At 46.8% G+C, this 23,820-nt stretch overlaps 1 protein-coding gene across 2 annotated transcripts in view; it reads right to left on the bottom strand.

Moving 5' to 3' along the window:
- The window catches only part of Klhl29 (kelch like family member 29), a 293,822-nt gene that overhangs the window by 206,550 nt on the left and 63,452 nt on the right, over positions 1 to 23,820 (bottom strand). Inside the window, exon 2 of one of the 2 annotated variants that reach the window (XM_055626011.1) lies at positions 4,434 to 4,541. The exons of the other annotated variant lie outside the window; for it this stretch is intronic. The gene's annotated coding sequence lies outside the window, so the exon portion shown is untranslated. The remainder of the gene's footprint in view (positions 1 to 4,433; positions 4,542 to 23,820) is intronic. 2 annotated transcript variants of the gene reach the window in all.

The raw sequence follows: 23,820 nt of genomic DNA, 5'->3' as shown, positions 1-23,820 counted from the left end.
GGAATTCCTATGCACATATAAGCTCTGCGCTCCCTGGTTCCTTCCAGGGTATCTCCTGCCTTCTGAGAGCCCAGGTATTTGGTGACAGTATAAACTGGGAACAGCAATTCAAGCTAGATACTATCTAGTGAGAACAATTCAATTAGAACTCCTGGTGGACAGACCCAGTGCTCTAGATTGGTAAAGCTGTGTGGGCCATGACCCTGTGTCCTGAGGCTGGGCACTGCTAGCCAGGTAGCATTACTGACCCCTCCCCTCAGTGTTCCCGTTCAGTCGTTCCCTGGTATTCTCTCAATGTCCCTCATGCTCTCCCCTTATCTTTCCTCAGTCTCCTGACAGGTGAGTTCAGAGTTAGTCTCATTCCATAGACAGATGCTCTCACAGTTACTGGTACATTGGACATCAAGCTGGTGGGATGTCCCCAGTTCCAGGGTCCTCTCCATCACTCTATGTGTGAAGATATGCAGGGTCTAGAAGAGCATGGTCTTCCATACTTATGTGCCCACCCAGTCCTGTGATGGGACTGTGGGGAAAAGGCCCTGTACTCCAGAAGCTACTTTCAGAGAAGGAAGAGGAGACCCTAGGATAGAGGATACAGACACAGTCAGGGAATGTAGAGTGGCAAGGAACCCCCTGTGAAAGCCACAGGAAACAGCAACAGAGGGACTTTATTTTAGACGAGGTTTAATTCAAGAAGGACCCTGAAAGGTAACTGATAGAGACAGAGGACCCAGCTAAGTGCCCGGTCCAGGGCACAGGTGAGGAAGAAGGAACAGAGGAAGCTAGAGAGATAGAAAACTGGGAGAAAGCCTTAGGACTGTGGTTCTCAGCCTGTGAGTCTCGACCTCTCTGGGGGTCCCATACCAGATCTCCTGCATACCGAGGCTTACAGTACACTTCATAACAGTAGCAAAATTACAACTATGAAGTAGCAATGAAAATAATTTTATGGTTGGGGTTCACTCCAACCTGAGGAACTATATTAAAGGGTCACAGCATCAGGAAGGCTGAGAACCACTGCCTTAGGCGATGGGCGGAAAAGGAGCCAGAGATCTGCAGTTCACACATTAACGGAGGTCAAGGCTGTATGACTCTATGATAGGAGGGAACCCCTGAGGCCTTGGGAAAACTTTTGATGGAAAGGCATAGAGGGTCCTAGAAAGAGGCTGTACAAGAACATACCAGCCAGGGTGAAGGCCCAGGTAATGCCATGATGAGGGACTGTGTCCAGATGGTGGCCATGGGTCCATTGCTTTATTCAAGGGCTCAGATGTCCAGTGGAGGAGGTGGCTATCCCCAGGGTAGGTCAAGGAGGGCATCAAGAACACAACGGAGCACATATGGTGGCCAGAGTAGCACTGAGATGTCTCCATTGCCCATCCTCGGTGTAGGGGCCACAGAAGTCTACCAGAGACGGACAAGGAGCCAGCACAGGAGAGGAGGAACTGGGTACCTCAGGGAAATGAGGCTCCCCGGAGTAGGGAGATGAGGCTGGCAGTGGACAGAGTGTGGCAGAAGGGTGAAAGCACCATCACTTTAGGGAAAGTGAAGCTGTAGTGAGTGCAGACACCCAGAGCCTGCGCATGAACAGCTCCCATTTGCTCACATGTTAGGATCTTGAAGGTATAGGGCATAGAGGGATTTTGTTTGCTGAGTGGGGAGCATCCTTGGAAGGACTGCATGAGATGTTTCCACAGTCCCCGTGACAGAGGCAAGGGGTACAGCACAGGCCAGTTCTCAAGGTTGGAAGAGATTGGCACTGGCCTTCTACCTGCTTGAGGGCTCAGAGGTCTGTTCCTACCACTCTTAGCCCAGCCTTCAGTTCTGCACAGCCTGGAGTCTCCAGCTCATGGCAGCACAGATGTCAGATTTCTCTCACACAGCTTCTGGGACCCTTCTTACTTGGGTGATTTCCATCCAACTTCAGCAGGCAGGCAGCAGCTCTCCAAACAGTGTTCCTGAATTGGCCTGCTTTGTAACAGGACACAGTAAACTGGTCCAGGAATGTTTCTCCTGGTCAGTAGGGACCATAGTGGGCTTCAGCATCTTCTCCTGTCCTCTGGAGGTGTTAGTGGGCATCTCCACCAGGAATAAAGAACACATTCAGTACCAGGATGTAGCCATATATGATGGGTACTCACAGAAACAGACCTGACTGGGTGCGGAGTCGGTGTTGGTGGATGTGGACAGCCATGATTCAGAGTTGCATTAGACACAGTTCCCACCCTTCAGGAATGGACCAGTGGAAGGCCAGACAAATATCCAGTACAGGGACAACAGTCTGGGGGCATGCAGACACTAAAGCCTTCATGAAAGTACTCTATCTGGCGTGCCCAGTGAGAACTGTCAGATAAACCTCCTGAATCTATATGCACGTCTGCCCAAAGTTGGGACAAATCCCAGTCCCATGCTAAACCTGCAGTGGTAACAGGGAATAAGAAGAACAAAACTAGGGTTATCATTTAAGGAACCAAAGTCGCTACTCCAGGGCCTCATTTCCTGGCACACAAGCAGCGAAGAAAAACACAACAAAAGCTGATTTGAAGTGAAGCACACCTCCGAATTTCTTCTTTCCCCTCTGTTTGCTGGGATGGAGATGGTTCCCAAACCCCATGCTTCACTGATTCAACAGCCACAGAAGCCAAACATCCCTCAAGGCCTAGGGCAATGGAACAGGCCATTCACCCCAATCCCCAAGTCAGAGATAGTATTAGGTTCAGGGCAACAGTCCACCAGCTCTCTGGGTAAGGAGCCCATCAGTCCTTCTCCATGCTATACCTTCTATATTACGAGGAGGTAGCTGCTGGAGGCATAGTTGGATGGTGGGCACCTTCATGGTGGCATCTGATCCAGGCCCAGCCTGTAGCTTCTTCTAACTTCCTGGTTATAAGCTCTGCTACCTATAACCTGGGATCCTACTAGCACAGGTTCTTCTCTGTCTCTCGAAGAATCCTAGAATACTATATTATCTTTAATTGCGCTGTGATTGAGTACCAAGACTCGGCTCTCGGACCAACAGAGAATTCTGACATAGAAGGGACCCTTGCTGCCCTAATGCTCTAAGCTAAGTTCAGAACATCTGCTGGTCCCAGACAGATGCTGCGAGGCTCCTGCTCGGAGGTGCTCAAGGATATGAGGCTAGGTCCTCTGAGCCTGAGCTATCCTGAAACCCTGTACTCCCACCCCATCCTCAGCCTACTTCACTGCAGTGGTGGTAAATGTCTGGGCGTTGGCTGCAGGCTCCATCTCTGCTGCGGGCATGGGCCTGGCTTGCTGGCAGGTGACAGAACAATGCTGTAGCTGCTTTCCATAAGATTTATGCTCTCACCAGGTAGGTCACAACTTCCTCCAGCCCCTGCCTGCCAGTCCCCACCCTGCTCTCTCCTGGATTGACAGCCCTCAACCTAAATGTTAGGCCAGATCTCTCTAAATTTAACATCAGGAAATAAAGGGCTGTGCGAAGTACATTCTCCGAAATGTATTTTGTGGTATTGCCACAGTAGACGATTCAAAATATCCTAGTAGTTCACCTCTAGGGCATTCAGTAGGCTAAGTATATGAAATATATATATATATATATATATATATATATATATATATATACACACACACACACTCATATACATGTGTATGTATTCCTAAAATAGAAAGCTTTGACAAATGATGACAGAGAGTTCTAATCATTGAGACCAAAGGCTGCCTTAACACACTGTTGGGTCAAAACAGCATTTACCAAGTAGTAGAGGATACAGTGTGATCACATGTATGTATGTATGCAGACCTATGTGCACATTTTATCTATGTACGTGGGAAAAAGAGACACCAAAATGTTTATCTCTGTAGAATATAATTATGTCATTTACACAATGATAAAACAACATATCTATGCATATGTATATGTATATGTATACACACACACACACACACACACACACACACACACACACACACACACACATATGGATGTTAGAGGTTGAATCCAGGGCCTTGTGTATGCTAAGAACTCCTCTGAGTGATTCCCTAAGTTCTTAAAAAAAATTATCTTTTAAAACCTATTTTTATGATACTTAATAATACATTTTAATAACCAAAAAGCTGAATTATAAGATTTGAACTTTTAAACTACAAAAAACAAACAAACAAACAAACAAACAAACAAACAAACAGAAAAACCCCAACAGTTTTGAACTTCAAGGTTATTTGGCTGCTGGTCATGCCCAGATCTAATGCCCCACAGACACTTGAGATCTGATGAGGACCAACATGACTCAAGGAGCCCTGGGCACCTGTGTTTCACACACCTGTGGCAAAACTCTCATCAACCATTAAGTAAGGGACCAGTTCCATCTCCCTCTTTCCCAGCCCCTCAGAATGAGCGAAGACGCCCAGGTAGGATGTCTCCCTCACTCCAGGTTTATTAAGCAGAGACCTACCTTCCGCCGTCCGTCTCTGGTGAGCTCAGGATTCGTCCCCAGGATGCAAAAACTTTGATGACCACCAGCACTTAGCAAAGCATGGGCATAACGGGGAAGCCAGACAGTCTGGAGAGAGAGAGAGAGGGAAAGAATGGGGTTGGGGTGGGGAACAACCATCAATTTTGTAAACTATCTATTCTGGAGTTCCAGTATCTTCACGGATGCTTGTCTCCCCCTCAGGTTGTTCCCTGATGCCGACCCTCCTCCTATGGACTCTCTCAAACAAGGGTACCAAACCCTACCCCAGCACACCCAGATGACAGGGTACAGTGAACAGTACCTCATCATCTTCCCCATCTTCCAAACAGGCTAGCCCTAATCCCTATCACTGAGCCATTAGCATGGAATAAGAGCAAGAATGATGGCATTGTTTCCTACCTAATCCACACAAGGCAGCTCAAGATTCTTTAATCTAGCGCTGAAAAGGCCATAAACTCCAGAATTACAATAACAAATCATTACTTCTTTTAGACAATGGGGAAGAAGACCTTGAGGAGGCAAAGAATGGAATCCTCCTTGGAGAGAAATGTTTTGAATATAGATTTAATACCTACTAGAAAGGGGCTATCTGTTATGGGAAGGCGGGTGATTCCTTGTTCACTCTTTCAAACGTAATATATGAGAAAGCCATCGCCATGATGGGAAATGGCATTTTCCCTGCAAAAGAGCGGGACTGTCATTACCTGGGAATCAATATATTTTTTTAATGGAATATATCATTAGCAATTGATTTTCCTTTTTCCTCTTAGCACTCCAGGGTCCTGGCTAGCAGGAGAAAGCTTTAATGTGGTACGAAGGATTTGGGCAGGTAAATAAGTTATTGTAAATGAATCCCAACTCATGGCCAGCTTCTGACGACACGACAGGTCGTTTGCTGATCTTCTCTGCCTGAGCTTTTTCAGCTGCCTCTGACAGGGACACCCGTGAGCCATATCAAATAGCCATTGGAAAGCTGAAGGTGGCAGAAATATTACTTTTCCCAAGGACAGAGTGTTCCCTTTATGATTAAGAAATAACCTCTGTGGGGAGGCAAAGGGAGCCAAGGTCACCATTTAATTCTGACACTGAGCCAAAGCCATGAATACATTTCCTCCGCCAAGCCAGTGTGATGCATGCAGGGGCTTCGATCACTCCAGCCACAAGGTATTGGCAGCAATGGTGATCAGAAGATCAATGAATTTCTGGGAAAGCTCCTCAGTAGATAGGTTTTGGTGAAGAGGGAAGGCTAGAAGATAATGGTCACACTGATTTTAGGTTTGCAAGAACCTCACTTATTCATTCATTCATTCATTCATTCATTCATTCATTCATTCATTCATTCAATTTTTTCATTTATTCAATAACTAGAGTGCCTACAGCGTATCAGGCCATGTTCTAAAGAATGGAAATGCATGAATGAACAAAACAAAACAAATATCACTACCCTCGTGGAGTCCACAGTCTAGAGGGTAGAAACAAACAAGAAACAATGACTATAAAAAGTGGACATTATGTTAGAAGAAGGTGAGTACTGTTCGTAGGGACAGGGTAGGACAGGTTGGGAGGGTGCTATCTGAGGACCGCTGCACAGTTTCAACAGAGTGTATGAGGTCAGGATCGTAGGGGGTGACAGTGACGCGTGTTTTGGAAGGGAGTGGGAAATGGGTCACACAGGAGTCTAGGACAGAGGGAAGAAGCACTGCAAAGGACTGGGGGACATCATTCCAAGATCAAGGAGAAGGCCTCTGTGGCTGGACACTGCAGAAGATGGCTGCTGGGTATTCTGATTGTGGAGGGTCTTGCAGGCCACTGTAAAGGCTGTTAATCAAAAGCATGAGGGTCCTGGCAACCAGACATCTGAGAAAAACCTCTCAGAAATCCAAGTCAAGTTATGTTTTTCTTCTCCTCAACCCAGACAGTTCACATCTTTCCCGCCAGACAATCCCCATGTTCAGGGTTGTACCCGAATGAATACAGCACAGGGCAGACAGGAGGCTAGAAGGCGCAGCGGTGGGGAGGCGCACAGAACAGTCTATGAGTCACTCTTGTAACAAGGGCCTTGTGTTCCTACTCTTACTGTGATAGACACCACTTGTAGAGGAGATCCCTGTAAGAGTTCCACACGGCATAGGCCGCACGCAAAGCCACGTTCTTTTCCTCATGTGAAGTGACTCATTTGCTAGTGTGCTGGAGCCATCCTATTCACCCATCCCACTTCCTGATTCTGCTACCTGCTCTGTGTCCTTTGAGGCACATCTGATCTCTGTGCGGTCTCACTGTGGTGCCGGCATCCTCTGACTTCTGGTTAGGTTCAACCTACATGGGCATCGGTAGTAGATCAGGTATGGGTTAGCCTTGACCCTGTTGTGTCTTCAAGTGCTGCCTGTGTTCCTCAGATGAAGGTGATAGCGCTCCCTAAGAGAGACGGCCTCCCTCCCCACCACTGTTTTTTTGTTATAGCTGCCTCCCCCTGCACCCTGCAGCTTAAAGGCAGTAGTTAGCTCTATGCTCATTATTAGCGCTGGGATATTGCACTATTGTGGTGTCTTTATACTGCACCTATGCTTCTGAGCTTTGTTCTTTTATTTGACTCTCTCCAAATGATCCATTAGAACCTATTTGTTACTTTTTGGAGAGGATTAAACCCATGACTTTACAACGGGAATTTTTATATAACTACATCATGGTTTCGTGATGCCGGGTAAGTTACTAATTCCTAGAAATCCATTTCTTTTTTTTATATTAATTTCAGTTTATTTACTTTGTATCCCAGCTGTAGTCCCCTCCCTCATTCCCTCCAAATCCCATTCTCCCTCCCTCATCTCCTCCCATACCCCTCCCCCAGTCCACTGATAGGGGAGGTCCTCCTTCCCTTCCATCTGACCCTAGCCTATCAGGTCTCATCAGGGCTGGCTGTATTCTCTTCCTCTGTGGCCTGGTAAGGCTGCTCCCCCATCAGGGGGGTGGAGTGGTCAAAGAGCCAGCCACTGAGTTCATGTCAGAGACAGCCCCTGTTCCCCTTCTAGGGAACTCACTTGGATACTGAGCTGCCATGGAAGAACCCATTTCTTTTTTTTCTTTTTTATTAATTACACTTTATTCACTTTGTATCCCCCCCATAAGCCCCTCCCTTCTCCCCTCCCATTTCTTATTTCTCAAACTAGAGAACTTGGTTTGTGAGCCCTTCAACTTCTCGACATCACCCCCTTTTGGCAGCGCACAGCTCTACAGTGCCACCAGCCATTACATGTCCCCAGCGAGAGCTCCCAGGTCAGGATGCTCCTCCCTTAAAGGGTGTATAAAATGTTCTCAGCTTACATCTAGCCCTAGTCTACGTATTAGTGCTTTATCTAGTCACATTTTTCCTTTCTTGCTGTTTTTTGTCCCATCCAACCTCCATTTCTTGCAGTCAGACATGGGGCTGAAAACAAGTAGTATCTTAATACTTGAATCTCAGGTCTGTGTCACCAACGCCACCACAGTGCACAATGGGTCACAGGTCATCATCTTTCCTTTTCAGATGGTCTACAAATTACACCCACTCACCCATCCGAATCCTGCTTTAATGAGCTACTTGGCATCGAGAGTGACTTAAAGTTACTAGAAACCCAGTTTCAATGATCGCAGACCTGCTTCTGTGCTTCTGAAGCACAGTGAACAGCAGTGTGGCACAACAGCCAGAGGGTGCAATGGCGGTGCTCATATCTTGGTGCTAACCTACAGAATTTATCAAGAGGGAAATCATGGCTGGGACTAGAAATCTAGCCAACTAAACCAGGCTTGTGAGGTCATGGATCACAGAGGAGAACCTACCTCTGCTACCTTACTAAAGGAGCGTAATCCCTAACTGCATTGCAAATATCTATCCTTCGACCTGCGGTAAGTATAGCTCTCACCCCTCATCCAAAAAACTCCTCCTTACAACAGATGTTAAAATGCAAAGAGCAAGGAAGGGTAGGATGGCCCAGCCCGACTACAACACAATGCCTGAACCTAAGGTTTGGGGAGTGTTACAAACGAGGAGGCAGAAACATTGTAAGGAACAAGAATCTGTCTGTTGTGAGCTTGTGTCTCCTAAAAATAATGGGGAATCTTCACTCAGGGTACCTCAACAACACAGCTGCTTGGGCAAGACCTCAACAAAGACAACACCGTCAGGCATGCTAACATGGAAGGGAGAAATCGCTCAGGGCCCCACTCCCAGGCAAAGAGTTACAGGCAACTGAGGAGTGCTGAGAGAAGCAGTAGTCTTTTTCCAGGGACTAGCCAGCCCCCTGTTTGGTCTTCCAATGCCAATTTGTCAGCCCTGAAATCATATAATCATTTAGCATTAGGTGTAAGTAAGGTGTATGTGTGTATGTGTGTGTATTTAAAGAAACAGCATTCTTGATATTTGAGAGGGAGTGGAGGGAGGAAAGGAAAGGAGGAAAATGATGTGATCAGATTTAATTAAAAAAATAAAAATTTAATAAAAGGGGTTATTCAGCCCCTTTCTAGTAATAATTCTTTGTTGTTGTTTTGAGACAGGGTCTCTCTATGCACAGTTGTCTTGAAGCTTGCTATGTAGATAGACCCTGCTAGTCTCGAACTCACAAAGATCCTCCTGTCCCTGCTTCCTGAGAGCTGGGTTTAAAGGAGTGCACCACCACATCTGGCTCCACTGTTTCCAAAGCTCATGACCTGGGACAGCATCTCAGGATGGAACCTAAGATGTCACAGGGACTTGATCAAGCCAAACTGATCCCTTCTCTTCCATTAACTGAATTACCAAAGGACAACCCATGTTCTTAAGAAAAATAATATTAAAAACAAAAGAACAGAGAATTTTTTTAATCACACTAGTAACGACACTGCATGTAAATGGGATCTACAACCTTCACCCCCACCCCCACCCCAGGGCACTCACCAGAGGAGACAGACTTTGACAAGACAAAGACCATTATGAAAACAAGAACCCAGAATGGACTGTTTGGGTTAAATGCTGAAGAGATTTCAAAATCTAACTCAGAGAGCCATTTCAACTCAAAATCTGTTGGTACAGATGATTCCTGACACGAACCAAACTGATAGCCGAGAGAATTATAAACAAAGGCCCTAGGAGTTTTTATGTCTCTATAAAAGACACCAATTTTTTGGAGAGAAACTGCCCGCAGAGAAGAGAAACCAATTAGGGAGTCTCCAGTTTGATACAGGATCAGAAAGCAGCTATGCCTGACTCTTGACCATACAACCCAATTTCTAGCGCTCGGCAGTCCAGCACCCCTTGGCTGGCTAGGGAACAGAGATTCCTTCTTTTTTTTGGAAAGCAAAGGAAAGGAGCTGGAGGCCCTACGTCGAAAGGAGAACACTAGCCTCCAGCCCACCTCCTGTCAGCCCGGATGCAAGGCTCCCCAGCAGCCTTGGCATCAGGCTCAGACATCCACTCCAAACACATCCCGTAGAGGGAACACTCATTCATACTTGCTTTCTTTCAAGAAGCCAGAAAAACAGGCCATCCATTAATAATATCAACCATGGGCTCACCAAAGCCTGCAGGCATCTTGCCAATACAAAAATAAGCATCAGGTTTATCCATTAGGTTCACAACAGTTCACTGGGCCGAGGGTGTCCGGAAGGCTCTGCTTTTAAAATGGAGAGTGAGGATGCAAAGACAGAGCAGGTTCTGAAAGTCCACCCAGCATCACGCAGGGTTTTCCCATTTCCATTAAGATCCAGAGCTGGCCACTGATGAGATCCATTACTTGTTTTCAACTGCTAGGGAGGCCCTGCCTGGCAAGCTTTATTGTGGACATATATTCCTCAAAGCAAGTTGGTGTCTGCTGAGGCCATACTGCCTGCTTAGAGAAGTAACATTTCCACAGTGCTCAAGGTTTGCAAAATCTAGCTCAATGCGCATTCTCTCCTTTCCCTTTGCTAACAAGGTGGTGAACTGATTACTTTTATTATCTCCCATTTTAAAAACAGGGGAACAAGGGAGACCGAACTGGAACAATAGATGTTTATGTACATTTGTTCTGGAGGAGGAGGGACTTGCCAATAAGGACATTAGAGTTGTCCCGGGTTTGCTGTACTGTCACCACCCTGAAGTGGTCAGTGAATCTACACTGCACCACACAGCCCCCAGACAGCCTGGTTGGGTCAGGTGACCTTGCCCTGCACTAAAGTTCCCCTCCTCCAGCTGCCACAGGCTTGTCAACAGTGAGCAACTCTCTTCAGTTCTTGACAATCAGTAAGGTGATTAACCCAGCATTCTGCACTCAGTCTCTTCATTATCATTCTCCGTCCCACAAGACAAAAGTTGAGTTAAATGACATTTGAATTCTTCCTAATAAGAGGAATTAAGTTCTGAAGAGTAAGATTTTCGTCAGAGAGCTCTGGCACCACAAGCCACTGCTTTGCAAGATTTATCTTCACCCTCCCCCAACACTAGGGATCAATTTTTATTCCTCCTTGGGTCAACTCTCTGTCCTCCTCTCCCTCTATCAAGATGATGATGATGACGTGTATGAACTGACTGTTTTGTAAAAGTGCTATTCCTAGATCCTTATTTTGGGGCCCGACTTCTGCTACGTCCCTATCATGAAAACCCTGATTCCTCTCTCCCTCTCTCCTCTGTGACACACAGAGCATCCTGTTCAGAATGCTAAGCAGACACATTAGCTATCCTTGGCCTATGCTACTGATGCTCAAGTTGGGCCATTTCATCTTGCATCTTACTATGCAGATTGATTTGTGTGCTCCCAAACCCATCTGTGTTGAAACCTTAATGCCCTACACGACTGTATTTGAAGGTAGGGAATTTACTGCAGTAGTTACAACCCTAGACATAAGGGAGCCCCAAGCTGACAGAATGTTTGAACTGGTACCTGCATAAAAGACAAAGAGCCATTAACAGGTACCCTGCATCTCCCCATAAGGACACAGAGAGAGGGTTTCAGCTTGAGGCCAGGAGAGCACCATGCTAGAAGCTGCCTAGGAGGGCAGCTCTAGGACTTGCCAGCATGCAGAACCATGAAGTCATTTTCAATGGTGAAGCCGCCATGACTGTGGCATTCCGTGATGTCAGCCTGAGCCAGGTCACATCTGTGCCATGGCAACAGGCTCCCTGAGTAGCCTTGCAGCCGCTACAGAGATTGTGCTAACCCCTGGGGCTGGTCACAGAACTTCCCAGCCTAGAAGCGCCACTCACAGTCCTGGGACCCTGGTGAGTCCAAGCAAGTAAGGCTCTTCCTAGAACCCTGATGGCAGGCTCCCCAGCTCTTCTCTGTAACTCGCCATTCATCGGCCCCCACTCCCGTTTCCCAGCTTTGCCTGCAAACACTGGAGATGATTGCCCTATCAGCACTCGCATCACCCATGAAGCCTTGCTAACAGGCCAATGTAGCATTAATGGGCCCATCCCTTAGTCTCTTCATTGTCTTGGGGTAAAAGAGAATGTAGAGATAAGGAAAATGGGGTGTTTGTGGCTTGAATGGACCCTAGTATGCTACCCTAAGACTGCCAGAAACCTAGACTGAAGCATTTCAGGAAAGAAAGTTTTCAGATGACACTTAGCCAAACCATCTTCCCTGTTAAACAGCACACCCTTCGGAAATGAACAACGGTGGGCCCCACTCAGCCATCCCACTCCATGACAGAGCACAACCTCCGCCCCCCCCCCCCCACACCTTCATAGAGACGCTTCTGTCGGTGGGGAGGACCTTTGCACTTCCTGACATCTCCACAGTGAGGGGACATTGAGAGCACTGATTGGACTTAATACAGTCTGACTTGCTCAGGGTGGCATCAAAGATGTGAGCAGAGGGGTACACCTGGCATATAGTAGATGCTCAGTGAAGCCTATTGAAAGACAGAAAATGCCTCCAAGATGTAACTCATCTTCTACAATTTTCTTTCAAACATCTGGAAGATAGTCACACCATAGTTTTCTGACTGGAATACAAATTAGTTTGTAAAAAAAAAAAAAAACAAAAAAAAAAAAAACCACCAGACATCGCTTCCAGATTCTGCACTTATAAACAGGCCCACATCCTCCCTTTAAATTGCAATAATTCCTTCCCAGATGTTGCTTCTCCTTCAGACCCATAAATTTAAGCTTTTCATGATGACGCCTCACATTTGCTTGGCACCGTGGGCCGTTTGGAGCGTTTCTGCATCTCCTCTGCCTCATTAGACTGCCTCAAGTGCCCTGGGAGACGGGACAGCGCTGACATCCCTAATTCACGGACAGGCAGGCCGGATGCTGCTCTACCAAGCGGACCAGGGTGGGTGTGGGCTCCCTTTGTTTCTTATGTAGGGAGACACGTGGCACCCCTTTGTCCGGCCCCGTCTAGGTAGACGTGTGGTGATCATGCCCACTCCTGTTCCGGGCGGCTCTCAGGGACGCTGTCTCTTTAAAGCTCTGCCTCAAGTGTGGACAAGTTTCTCCCCTGGATTCCCCCTGACAGCTCCTGGGGCCAGGCTGTAACATTTAATCAAGACTTGCTGAGAGTCTTGGGGAATGAAACCAAACAACAGGCGAGGAGGCAAGGGGAAGCCGTGGAAGGAAAGCTACCCACAGACAGGCACGCTGGCCTCTAGCCTATTCTCAGGGGGCCGGGCTCAGCTTAGCTTTGCAGGACAGCTATGCGTCAGCATTAGGTGCACCTTAGCACAAACCAGGACTCAGCATCAGCCCCGGGGAAACTCACACCCAGACAAGAGCATGATTTAGGTCTGGGCTCAACAAGAGCAGCAGTTTCCTCTTATCTGAGGCCCATCTCTCCCTGGGAACACTTGCCTGGTTATTCAAGGGAGCCTGCAGTCCTCCCCTCTCAGTAGCCGGTGCACCAGAAAGCCCAGAAGCACATCTGTATATGTCAGGGGGCTGGAGACAGTGTCAGAAACAGTAAAGCTAGGTGACCTTCTAGCCACTTCCAGGCTCTGAAACGGGTTCCCCTAGTTTAGCTGTGCCTGGTACTGCTCAGGGTCCCTCAGCATCCCGTCTCCCTAAGCCTTGACCTCTCTGAGCTTTGAAGAGGAGTGTTAGCAGAAAGTAGCCTCGCCGGGTACTACCACGGAAGCTTCAGGCTCTGTACACTTCTTCATCCTCAAAGAGATAAAGAGAGGCCTGGGTCCTTCTCTAAGTTTAGGGTCTGGAGCCTGGTTCATAGGTTTCATGGCGTAACTGGAGTTTCATGTCTCAGACGTTAGGAGGTTCGCTTAGTCTGTACTGTGGGGGGAAGAGCTACCATCTAAGACGGCTGTTCTCAACCTGTGGGTGGTGACCCCTTTTGTGGCAGAATGACCCTCTTACAGGGGTCGCCTTAGACCATTGGAGAACACAGGTATTTACCTTAAGATGCATAACAGTGGCACAATTATGGTTCTGAAGTAACAATGAAAATAATTTTGTGGCTGGGGTCACCCCAGCAGGAAGAAATGTATCGGAGGGTTGCAGCATTCGGAAGGTTGAGAAGCACCGCTCTGAGATGCCTGGGTCTATGTCTCAGGCCTGCTAGTTAACAGCAGGGTGACTCCATCTGCCCAACCTCCTTTCCCACTCACCTCATTCTCATCCTTCTGAAAGGGCGGATGGCGCTAAACATCAAGGTTGGTCTGTGAGCTAATTAATATTCAGTTTGGGCCTCTGGCCCCACCCTTTCCCAGCAACTGATTCCAGCCAGACCCAGAGTCCAAGCCTTTAAGGCCAGCAGCTGAGAACTCCCCTTTTTAGTCTCAAATGGGTCTGGGAGGCAATTCCTTTCTCAGTCACTAAAGAGCTATTTTCCTTGAATGGATCTGAGTTTGTTCCTATACTCTCAAAGGAAACAAAATTGTGAAAGAAAGTCTATGGAGATTACGAGATTTTTATCCAGATATGATGAATTATCCATTCAAAAAATAAACCACAGACAGGCATGTTTCTCCATACCCAAGCAGAAAGCAGTTATTACCAGGAATTTCTGTAAGTATGCTGTTTTTCTTGGCCAATGTAGAAACTGCCGAGGAAATGAAAATTGAATGAAAAGCTGACTCGGTTTTCCTGATCTCTACCAGCATGTGCAGGTAAGTGGCATGATCTACCAGGGCTTCATGATTCCTCTGAAAACTGCGGGGCTGGGCTGGGGGTGGAGCCCAGCGGCTAGGTGCTTGCTTAGCACACGTCCTGGGTTTGAGCCCTAGCACTGTATGTGTGCACACGCACAGGGGGATGGACGAGCTCGCGTGCTCGCGCGCGCACACACACACACACCACTATGCCTCACTGATCTCACTGGCCTCGTGCAAACTAAAGCAGTGGCTATGGAGTCAGGCCAAGCCCAAGGCAGTCTGTGGGAATACATCCCTCCTCAAGATCCCAGACTGCCATGCAAGCAGGAAAAACAACTGCAAGAGAATGAGCAGGGTAGGGTCAAGTCAAACAACTAGGGAGGAGAAAGCTGGAGTGAGAACCCAGGTTTCCCAGCTCCTCGGCTCCTGTGCTCTCTTCCACCTGAGGATCGTTCACACTTGAACTGTCACCAAAGAGCTAGCAGGAAAGTCCCTCGGAAAGGTTAGGTAACACCACAGCCCCCGCAGGAAGCCCTTCCCCAATCCTCTAGGGAGCATTAAATCAAATATTCCTTGCTGCATTACTTTTCAAGCCTGATGTTTCTAAATTCAAAGACATCTATAAATAATACATACTCATTTATATGTACATCTAAGGGATAAAAATAAATAACAAAGACACCTGTAGATTCTTACGAATACGAATACTCTTCTCCCAACACAGTGGAAGCAAATGGCTAATGAGTGAGTTTCTCTTTACTCCACCCCCACCCCTCCCCGGCAAGGAGGGGTCCTCAGTTCTCTGCCTCTTCCCACGGTCACATTTAACCATCTGCTTCTTCTTTTATATGTGGGCCTGTGTATTTTTTTTCTCCTCCTCAGTTTTATATGAAACATTTAGCAACGAAGTAGCAAATAAAAATACTACATATCTTCTAGAATTCATATAAAACCGTACTTGGCTTTAACGCATCTAAAGGTTGATAAAACGAAACACAGAGATGCGTCTGAAAGGCCTATTTATATTTTATTACACATTACATGCATCGTACTCCATTGAGAAAATTTCCAGGTTGCTGCTGCTTTCTCTGTCGCAAGGAAGCATGGCGAAGATTTACCACACACAGAGAACACTTCTCCTTTGTAACACTGGACATTCCCTTGCAGTTACCACAACAGATAAGAAACGGCTCAAGCCGTTCGTCAGCACTCCCATTAGTCTTCGGAAGGAAGGAAACATCTCTCGCTCTAAAGAGTGTACTCTTGGCATTACCTAGCGTTCACCTTCCATTTCTGGCCTTCATTCCAAATTGATGACCTGGACAGCGAATCCTCACCTCCGAGTCAAACACTCAAGTCAGCTGGAGGCAGGCCCAGTTGGCATCTGCCCCATTTTTTTTTTTGACCCACCTCCATCCAGTTTGCTGGCCAGACTGACTATGGTTGGTGGTGGGAACACTCTGGGCTAGAGAGACCAGGAGAGCATTATGCTGATCCAATCTGGGCACTGGAGGATCAGAGGGTCCGAAGGCCACTGGAGAATAACTCAGAGGGACACATGCCCTGAAACAAGGATTTAGATTCAAATGCTCTCTCTGGGAGTTAGTTCAGGAAGCATCATGAGAGAGTAGGGATGTGAAGAAGGATGGGAGAAGGTAATGAATATATTAGTAACTGGGTTACCATGTAGGCAACGTGGACTTAATCCCGCAGGGCACCCTCTAAAAGTCAGTGGGGAGCACCTCAGACCTGTCCACCAAGGCATGAGGAAGCCGGGTTAATTCTTCTGTCTAGTACAAGTTTGGAGTACTCCACCCCACACCGCTAGCCTGGCCCCAAGGGAGGGCTAATCACCCTTATGCAGAGACAGGCAGGAGGCGGGAGTTGCTAGCAGGTAACTGCGCTCTGAGTTCTAGCAGCAGACTTCGGCTCTCAGCGGCAAGGATGCGCTGGTAGTGACTGGGGCCTTAGTGCCTGTTCTCAGACTATTGTGTGAGGGGGATGAAAGGCTTGCCGCACAGCAGACCTTCAGTGTGCTCATCCCCTCAGCAGAAGCCATGTCAAATGTGTTTATAATGGGATCATCTGGTATCTGTCCGCCGAGCAGCAACCATGTATGAAAAATAACATTGAGGAGCAAATTAAGTGGTCTGTCTGCAAGCAGCCTGTTTAGATGAGGAAGGGCTGCTGTTGACAAATCTATTAAAATTACACATAAATTATCTAAGAGTACATGGATACATGCTCAGACCGGGGGCATTGATCTTGGACACTTTACATACGGCCTGGATTAATTCATCTTGCCTCACTTGAATGGAGTAGTGATGTTTAAGGAGAGAGGTGGGAAAAATAAATTATGCCTGCCACCTTTCAGACCCAAAGAGACATTGTGAGTTTTCATTTCTCAAGATGATGACTTAAAACACCAAGATTTCTGGGTACTGCCAAGGTCCTCCTCAAATGGGGGGGGCAACATAAGACTCCAGATGGCTCCAGAAAAAGAGAAAAAAGAGTGGAGAGGTCAGGTGGACTCTCCTGCCAGAGCTGGGAAAAGGAGGTGAGGCAAGCGCCTTATTTGAAGAGTTATCTTAGATGCTCCAGAAGGACTTCAGGGATGCAGGGTGGAAAGGGAGGAGCCGGTGGGAACGGCTCTAGCTGAACACGTTAAGTGTGAGAGAGAGAGAGCTAACCCCAGAGGGAGCTTCGGAGAGCAAAGGAGAGTACATCTTCCTGTCGTCTTATCACAGAGGCCAGGAAGTTGGAAGATTTTGTTCAGCTTCCATTTGTCCTTGGCTGACGGTCACTGGCAGGGAATGAACTCCTTGGCACTCCATGTCTGTCTCAATGGTCAGCAAAGGGTTCAAGGACTCTGGGGACAGAGTGCAAACACGCTGTGCTGGGCCTTCATAACCTCTGATTACTTGGATGGGATTCAATTTGCTACTTTCAAAAGTCTAACAAAAACAGACTACCCCCAACCCCCATGTAATCATGGAATAATATTATAATCATTTTGCCTGAAAATTGCATTATTTCCCTGATGGAAGTACCGGCTTTGAACCTCTCAGGGTTTCACCTGCTACATTACTTTTCAAAGTCTGAGGTAGCAGGTTCCAATTATCTGAAAAACATTTAAAACAGTAAATGGCACAATACATAGTGTGATCTAGATGGCGAGAATGCACATTTTTCCAGGACAGGCACCCTGATTAGTGACTGTGATTGTTAAACACATTTCAGGTAATATAGTGATAATGGACATTAATAGCAGCAATAGCGCTGAAGCGCTGAAATATAATCATTTCTGATTATATTACTATTTCCTTTTGTGGAGCACAGTGCATATTTCCAAATGACTCTGAGCTCATTAACTGACACAAAAGCCCAGTGGTGGGTTCACAGAAAGGGGGTCAGAAGGGTCTCACAGTTCCTGGTATTTGGAATGGAGAAAAGATGGACCCGAGTTCTAAGGGGGCCCCAGCCAACCCAGACTAGTCTCTGTCCTTTGGCTTCTTCAGAGACCTAATTCACAGGCAGCAGTGACCAAGGGGCCAATAAGAAATGCACCAGTGTGCCATATAATAAGCTAATGTGCTTTAAGTGAGAATTCTACACATTAACATTTTTGTCTATGTCCATATACATAGCCATCTTTCTCCCATCCCTTATTATCCCACAAAAAAGTGTGATGCCTTTTATTTAATAAAGCCAATTACATCAATTAACGAAATGTATAAAAGTATAAAACGGACCCATTAATTAATTTATTTGACACAGCCATAGTAGTTAGTCTTGGAATTATGACCTTCCTATTTTAGTATTACTATAATACTAAAATATTTTTCTTATTTCTTTCTTTATTAATTATATTGTACTGGGTTACGTAAGGTCATTTTCATGCAAATATATAATTTACTCCGTATAAAAACTTTTCTGTGATTTGTTTTATGTTTATTTTATGCATGTGTGTCTGTACGGGTGTTTGCACATATCTGTGTCAATAGAGACCACAAGAGGGGTGCTGGGTCCCATGGAGCTGGAGTCACAGAAGGTCGAAGGCACCCAGCTTGGGTTCTGGAATCTGATCTCCAATTCTCTGAAAGAGTAGCAGGCATGCTGAGTCATCTCTCCACCCCTATAAACAAACCTGTAAAGATCATTTTTAAAGCTACCCAATTAAGGGTTAGTTGCTGCAAGAAATTGCAAATATCCATCTATAAGACACCCTTCCCCAAAATAAAAAACCAACCAAACAACAAACAACCAGTGCTAGGAATTGGGACTTGTGGTTTGGAGTAAAATTTTCAAGGAAGGTCTAACTGATTCTCAGATTCAAACAGTGCAGCCTCTCTGAGGGCAGAGAAGCTGTGGAAAATTGTCAGAGGAACCCAGCAGCTGTCCATTGCTTAAGAAAATACACAGACCCCCCACCCTGCCCCGCACTCGGGAAGGCAGAGGCAGGCAGATCTCTGTGAGCTTGAGGCCAGCCAGGTCTACAAATCCAGTCCAGGGCAGCCAGGGCTACAAAGAGAAACGCTGTCTGGAAAACAAACAAACAAACAAACAAACAAACAACACTGACAACGAAAATACCCAGAAAATACCCCTCCAGCGGTTACACGCCCTGGAGGTGAAGCTGTGCAGGACAGGCAGTATTTATAAATCAGCAGTTTATATAGTTTGCAACTTTGAACATTTGCAACACAACAAATTACTTAAATGGTAAAATAAACAAACTTTAAAAAGTCTATCTACCAAAAAAAAATCCATTTATTTGGGTTACTAAACAAATGTTTTAGACCTTTTCCTTGGGTAAGTGGGGGAGCTGGGCATAATTAATTTTCTTAGTCCTACAGGTGGGTGACTGACACTTGGGCCCCGTTGACATTTAATATACAGGTCAAAGCCACCAGGACACCAGAAATTCTTAGTTTGACAATCCCTTCATTTTGCATATGGGAAAACTGAAACCCAGAGATTCTGTACCCTGTGGTGGACTCATTATGGGAAGGAGATGGAAGAAAGCATTGGCAATCAGGGCTCGCTCCTCCCATGGAATCCCCTGTGATCAAGTCCCTGGGCTTTGGCTTTTCTTCATCTCCACACAGGCTGTGGACTCACAGGAGACACTATAAGAGCAGGGAACCTTGCTAACCACTGATGTGCTAGTCTGCCTGAATTCTCTTTAGAACATTGTTCCTTCCCCATTACAGAGCAGGTAGCCTTTCCTAGGCCCCATCCAAATCCCACTCTTGCTTATACAAAGAATTAAGATGCATTTAATGAAGAAGCAAATGTGTTGGTGCTTCTTTCCTACTGGGACATTTAGCAACAGAGTTTTCCAGGTGGGACATTCTCACCTGTCAGTCACCCCTGGCCTGATCAGTCCCTTCCATCTGCAAGCTTTGGTCTTTCCCAGTTGCTCCTGGGTGGGGAGACTATCACAAACAGTCAGGGGCTCCTAATAGGAAAGGCAGCTGGAAAGTGTGACCTGTACAGATTTGGGAGCCAGAGCCTCATTTACATTTCATTAACTATGCAAAGCTACCTTTCTCCCTGAGATGAAGGAGAAGGGGTGCCCTGGATGGTGGGGCTGGCTGTCCTTCTGGAGAAAGCAGAACATGGAGCACTCTGTACAGGGGTCAGAGGAGGGCACCGGGTCCACACAGAGGTCAAAGCAGCAGTGAGTGTGATTCCTCGTGAGCACACTTCCCTGAGGCGCCACCTCTGCAGCCAGAGTGCCTAAAACCTAATGGCTCTGTGAGAACTCCCAATCAGGAGGAATTGAAGTGGCTGCTGAAGGCCATTCCTCTGCAGTCTGGAGGCACAGAGTCTTTGGAACATCCACAGGAGGCTCTGATACATAAAAATCATAAACTGAGGTCCTGTGGATGCTCACAGCTGGTTTTTGGAGCCAAGATCCAAAGGAGAGGCAGAGGGAACCACAGGCTAGCTCAGGCCTGTTTATTAACTTCATCTTAAAGTCAAGACTCGGCTCCTTCAGTTACTAGCACACAACACACACACACACACTAAAATAAACAATTATTATTAATGTGTTTTTTAAAATGTTTTTTTTGTTTTGTTTTGTTTTTGTTTTTTGAGATAGCGTCTCCCTGAGTATAGCCTTGGTTATCTTAACTCAATTTTTTTTTTTGAGATTAACAACTATATATTTTTATTTTTTTACAATTTATTCATTTCATATTCCAACTGTAGCCCCTTCCCTCATCTCCCTCCTTCCCTCTTCCCCATCCCCTTCCCCTAGTCCACTGAACGGAGGAGTTCTCCTTTGCCATCTGCCCAAAGCTTATCAAGTCTCATCAGGACTACCCAGATCCTCTTCCTCTGTGGCCTGGTAAGGCTGCATTGCCAGGGGCAAGTGACCAAAGAGAAGGCAACTGAGTTCATGATAGGTAGCCCCTGCTCCCTTTACTCAGGAACCCACATGGAGATTTTGTTGGTCTCCTTGTGGAGCTCCTATGCCCTCTGGGTCCTTCTATTCCCCACTTTTTCCATAAGACTCTCTGCGCTCTGCCCAAAGTTTGGCTGTGAGTCTCAACATCTGCTTCAATCCCCTGTTGGGTGGAGCCTTTGAGAGGACCCTCTATAGTAGGCTCCCATCCTGTTTCCTCTCTTCCACCCCTTCTGGTGTCTATCCTATTTGCCGTTCTGAATGAGATTTAAGCCTCCTCCCTAGAGTCCCTTGGTTGCTTAGCTTCCTTAGGTCTGTAGATTTTTGTAGACCAGGCTGGCCTTGAACTCACAGAGATCCACCTGCCTCTGCCTCCCCAAGTGCTTGGATTACAGACATGCGCCACTGTGCCTGGCTAAAATGGCTCTGGTTCCTCTCCTGTGGATTTCTGCATTGCTTCCTCACGTGATAGACAAAATCCAAAACATCTAGCATGATTTCTAGGGTTGCACCCCTACTTTTGCCCTTACCAGAACTTGTGTTTCTATTCTGAATTCCTGGTCATACTCTGTCACATCATGTCTGTCCATACCCGCCTCCTCTTTCCCATCATCTCCTCATCCTCCACTTCTCTATCCATGTTTGAGCGCCTACTTGCCGAGCCCCTGTAGATAACTATGCCCACACAGTTTGTATTCCTGGCCATGGGCACTCCCTACACCAAGCCCTGGAAGATGTTCATCAGCATTTCTTTACCCACTAGGGGCCAGTAGTACTTCCCCCTCTGAGTCAGAGAAATCAGAACATCTTCTGACTTTGCTCAAAGTCCCTAAGGGTGAAGAGGAGGAAGAAAGTAAACAAACAAACAAACAAATAACTCTATCTTTGTCAGAGAACCAGTGAAGTAAATTAGACTGTAGGCCCCATGAACCTACAGGCTATGCCTAACTCATGTCTCTCTCTCTAAGACTTTGTCTCGTGTTGGTATAAAGTAAGTGCTCAATAAACGCCTGCACATAGGGAAGAAAGAAACGAAATAAAACTGAGTTTAGTGGCCACAGTAAACAGACTCCTCAAAAGTACAATGGGTGGCTTGGATTAAATAATAAATAGATTAGTGAGATACAGAGCTTACAAAATGAACAATGAGTGTTTTTGAATAAACAGGTAGCTGTCAGTTTTCCATCATCTTGAAATGAAATTCTAATCCCACGGCCCCTCTCAGTTACTCCTCAACTTGCCCTGTGCAGCTCTTCCAAATCACAGCGAACTAGCAGTGTCGTCTGGCTCCCTGCCTGCTTCCTTGCCTCCCAGCATTCTCTTGCTGAGGTCCGCGGAGGTCTCCACATCGTTAAGTCAGTGGACGGTCTCCGCTCTTCAGCTTGTGTGCTGTCCCCAAGAAGCCTCATGGCCATTCTTGAGAGCGGGGAGGATAACTGAGGTATCTAACGACTGGCAACGGCCTGGACACCAGCTCTGGGGAAGCTCTGGCCAGGGAGAGTGGTTCCTGGGTATCCTTAAGGCCTCCATTGTGCTGGCTCTCCCCATCACTTCCTGGTCCTTCAGGAGGTGGCTTCTTTCCCATTATTAAGCAACAGGGATCTTTAGGATGCTTTCTTACTCCCCTTTCTCTTCTAAAACCCCGTTCTTCACCGCAGGACCTAAATTCTGCTCAGGTTTCAACAACTTCCCTCCAGAGACTGATGACTGAGGAAACGTGTTCTCCCCACCCCACCTCCGAGCACCACAGCTGTGTGACTGCTATGTGACACCCCTATCCTAATGTGTCAAAGGTGACTCAAGCCAATCATGGCCTCCTCTGATCCAGGCAACTCAAAACAGAGAAGCAGAGCTGGGCTCAGTCAGTAAAGGTGTGCCCTACAGCAGGAGGACCTGAGTTCTAACCCTCAGCACCTACGTGAAAAAAAAAAAAAAAAAAGCCGAGTGTGATGGTCTGTACCTATGATCCTAGTGCTGCGGAGACAGAGACAGGGAGCGCTCTCACACTCACTGGCCAGATAGTCCAGCTTTATCAGTGAGATCCAGCTTCAGTGAGAGACTGCCTCAAAAAATGAGGGGGAAAGTGAAAAGAAGGCATGTCGGCTCTCTCTCTCTTTCTCTCTCTCTCACACACACACGCACACACACATAGCACACGTGTGCACTCCTGCATACACACACATGAGCACATACACATGCATAGACCACACTGTGCATGCACAAACACACTTACAGCACACACATGAACACATGTACATGCATATACCACACAGTACATGTGCAGGAGCATACACACACAAACACACACACCACACACGTGTGCACTATTGCATACACATACATGAACACACAATCATGCATAGACCACAGAATGCACACGCAAGAGCACACACACACGCACACACACACCCACACGCACGCACGCACACGCACACGCACACACGCACACACATGCACAGCAGAAAAGCAGGCTGAAAATGGCTGATGAGAAAACACTTGCACCCATGTCTAAACGAGGCAGGTGTGGTGGTCACTTGTGACTCCAGCATCAAAGAGGCAGAAACAGATAACCCCTCAGGCAGGCTGACTTAACTAAACTCGGCGGGATTGGTGAGCCCCAGGCTCAATGAAACACCTTTCGTCAAGTAATAAAATGGAGAATGACCTAGAAAAACACCTGATAGCAACCTTGGGCCACCATGTGCACCTAGATACACCTATGAGACACCCTCACAAACACATGTATATGTGCATTCCTACCACACGCACCACATACATATGCAAAACAAATGAAAAAATAAAGAGGCATGGGCTTCCCCAGCACCTCCTCTCTTCACGGCCAGCACCACTAACCATCTAATTGCCAACGCAAACCCCAAGAGCCAGCCTGCACACTCCCATCTTCCATACGCAGCCATG

Source organism: Psammomys obesus, unplaced genomic scaffold, assembly GCF_907164565.1.
Source record: "Psammomys obesus unplaced genomic scaffold, mPsaObe1.curated_primary_1811, whole genome shotgun sequence".
NCBI classification, from domain to species: Eukaryota; Metazoa; Chordata; class Mammalia; order Rodentia; family Muridae; genus Psammomys; species Psammomys obesus.
Note: the sequence above shows the minus strand (reverse complement) of the source record. Positions and strands in the feature narration are given on the sequence as shown.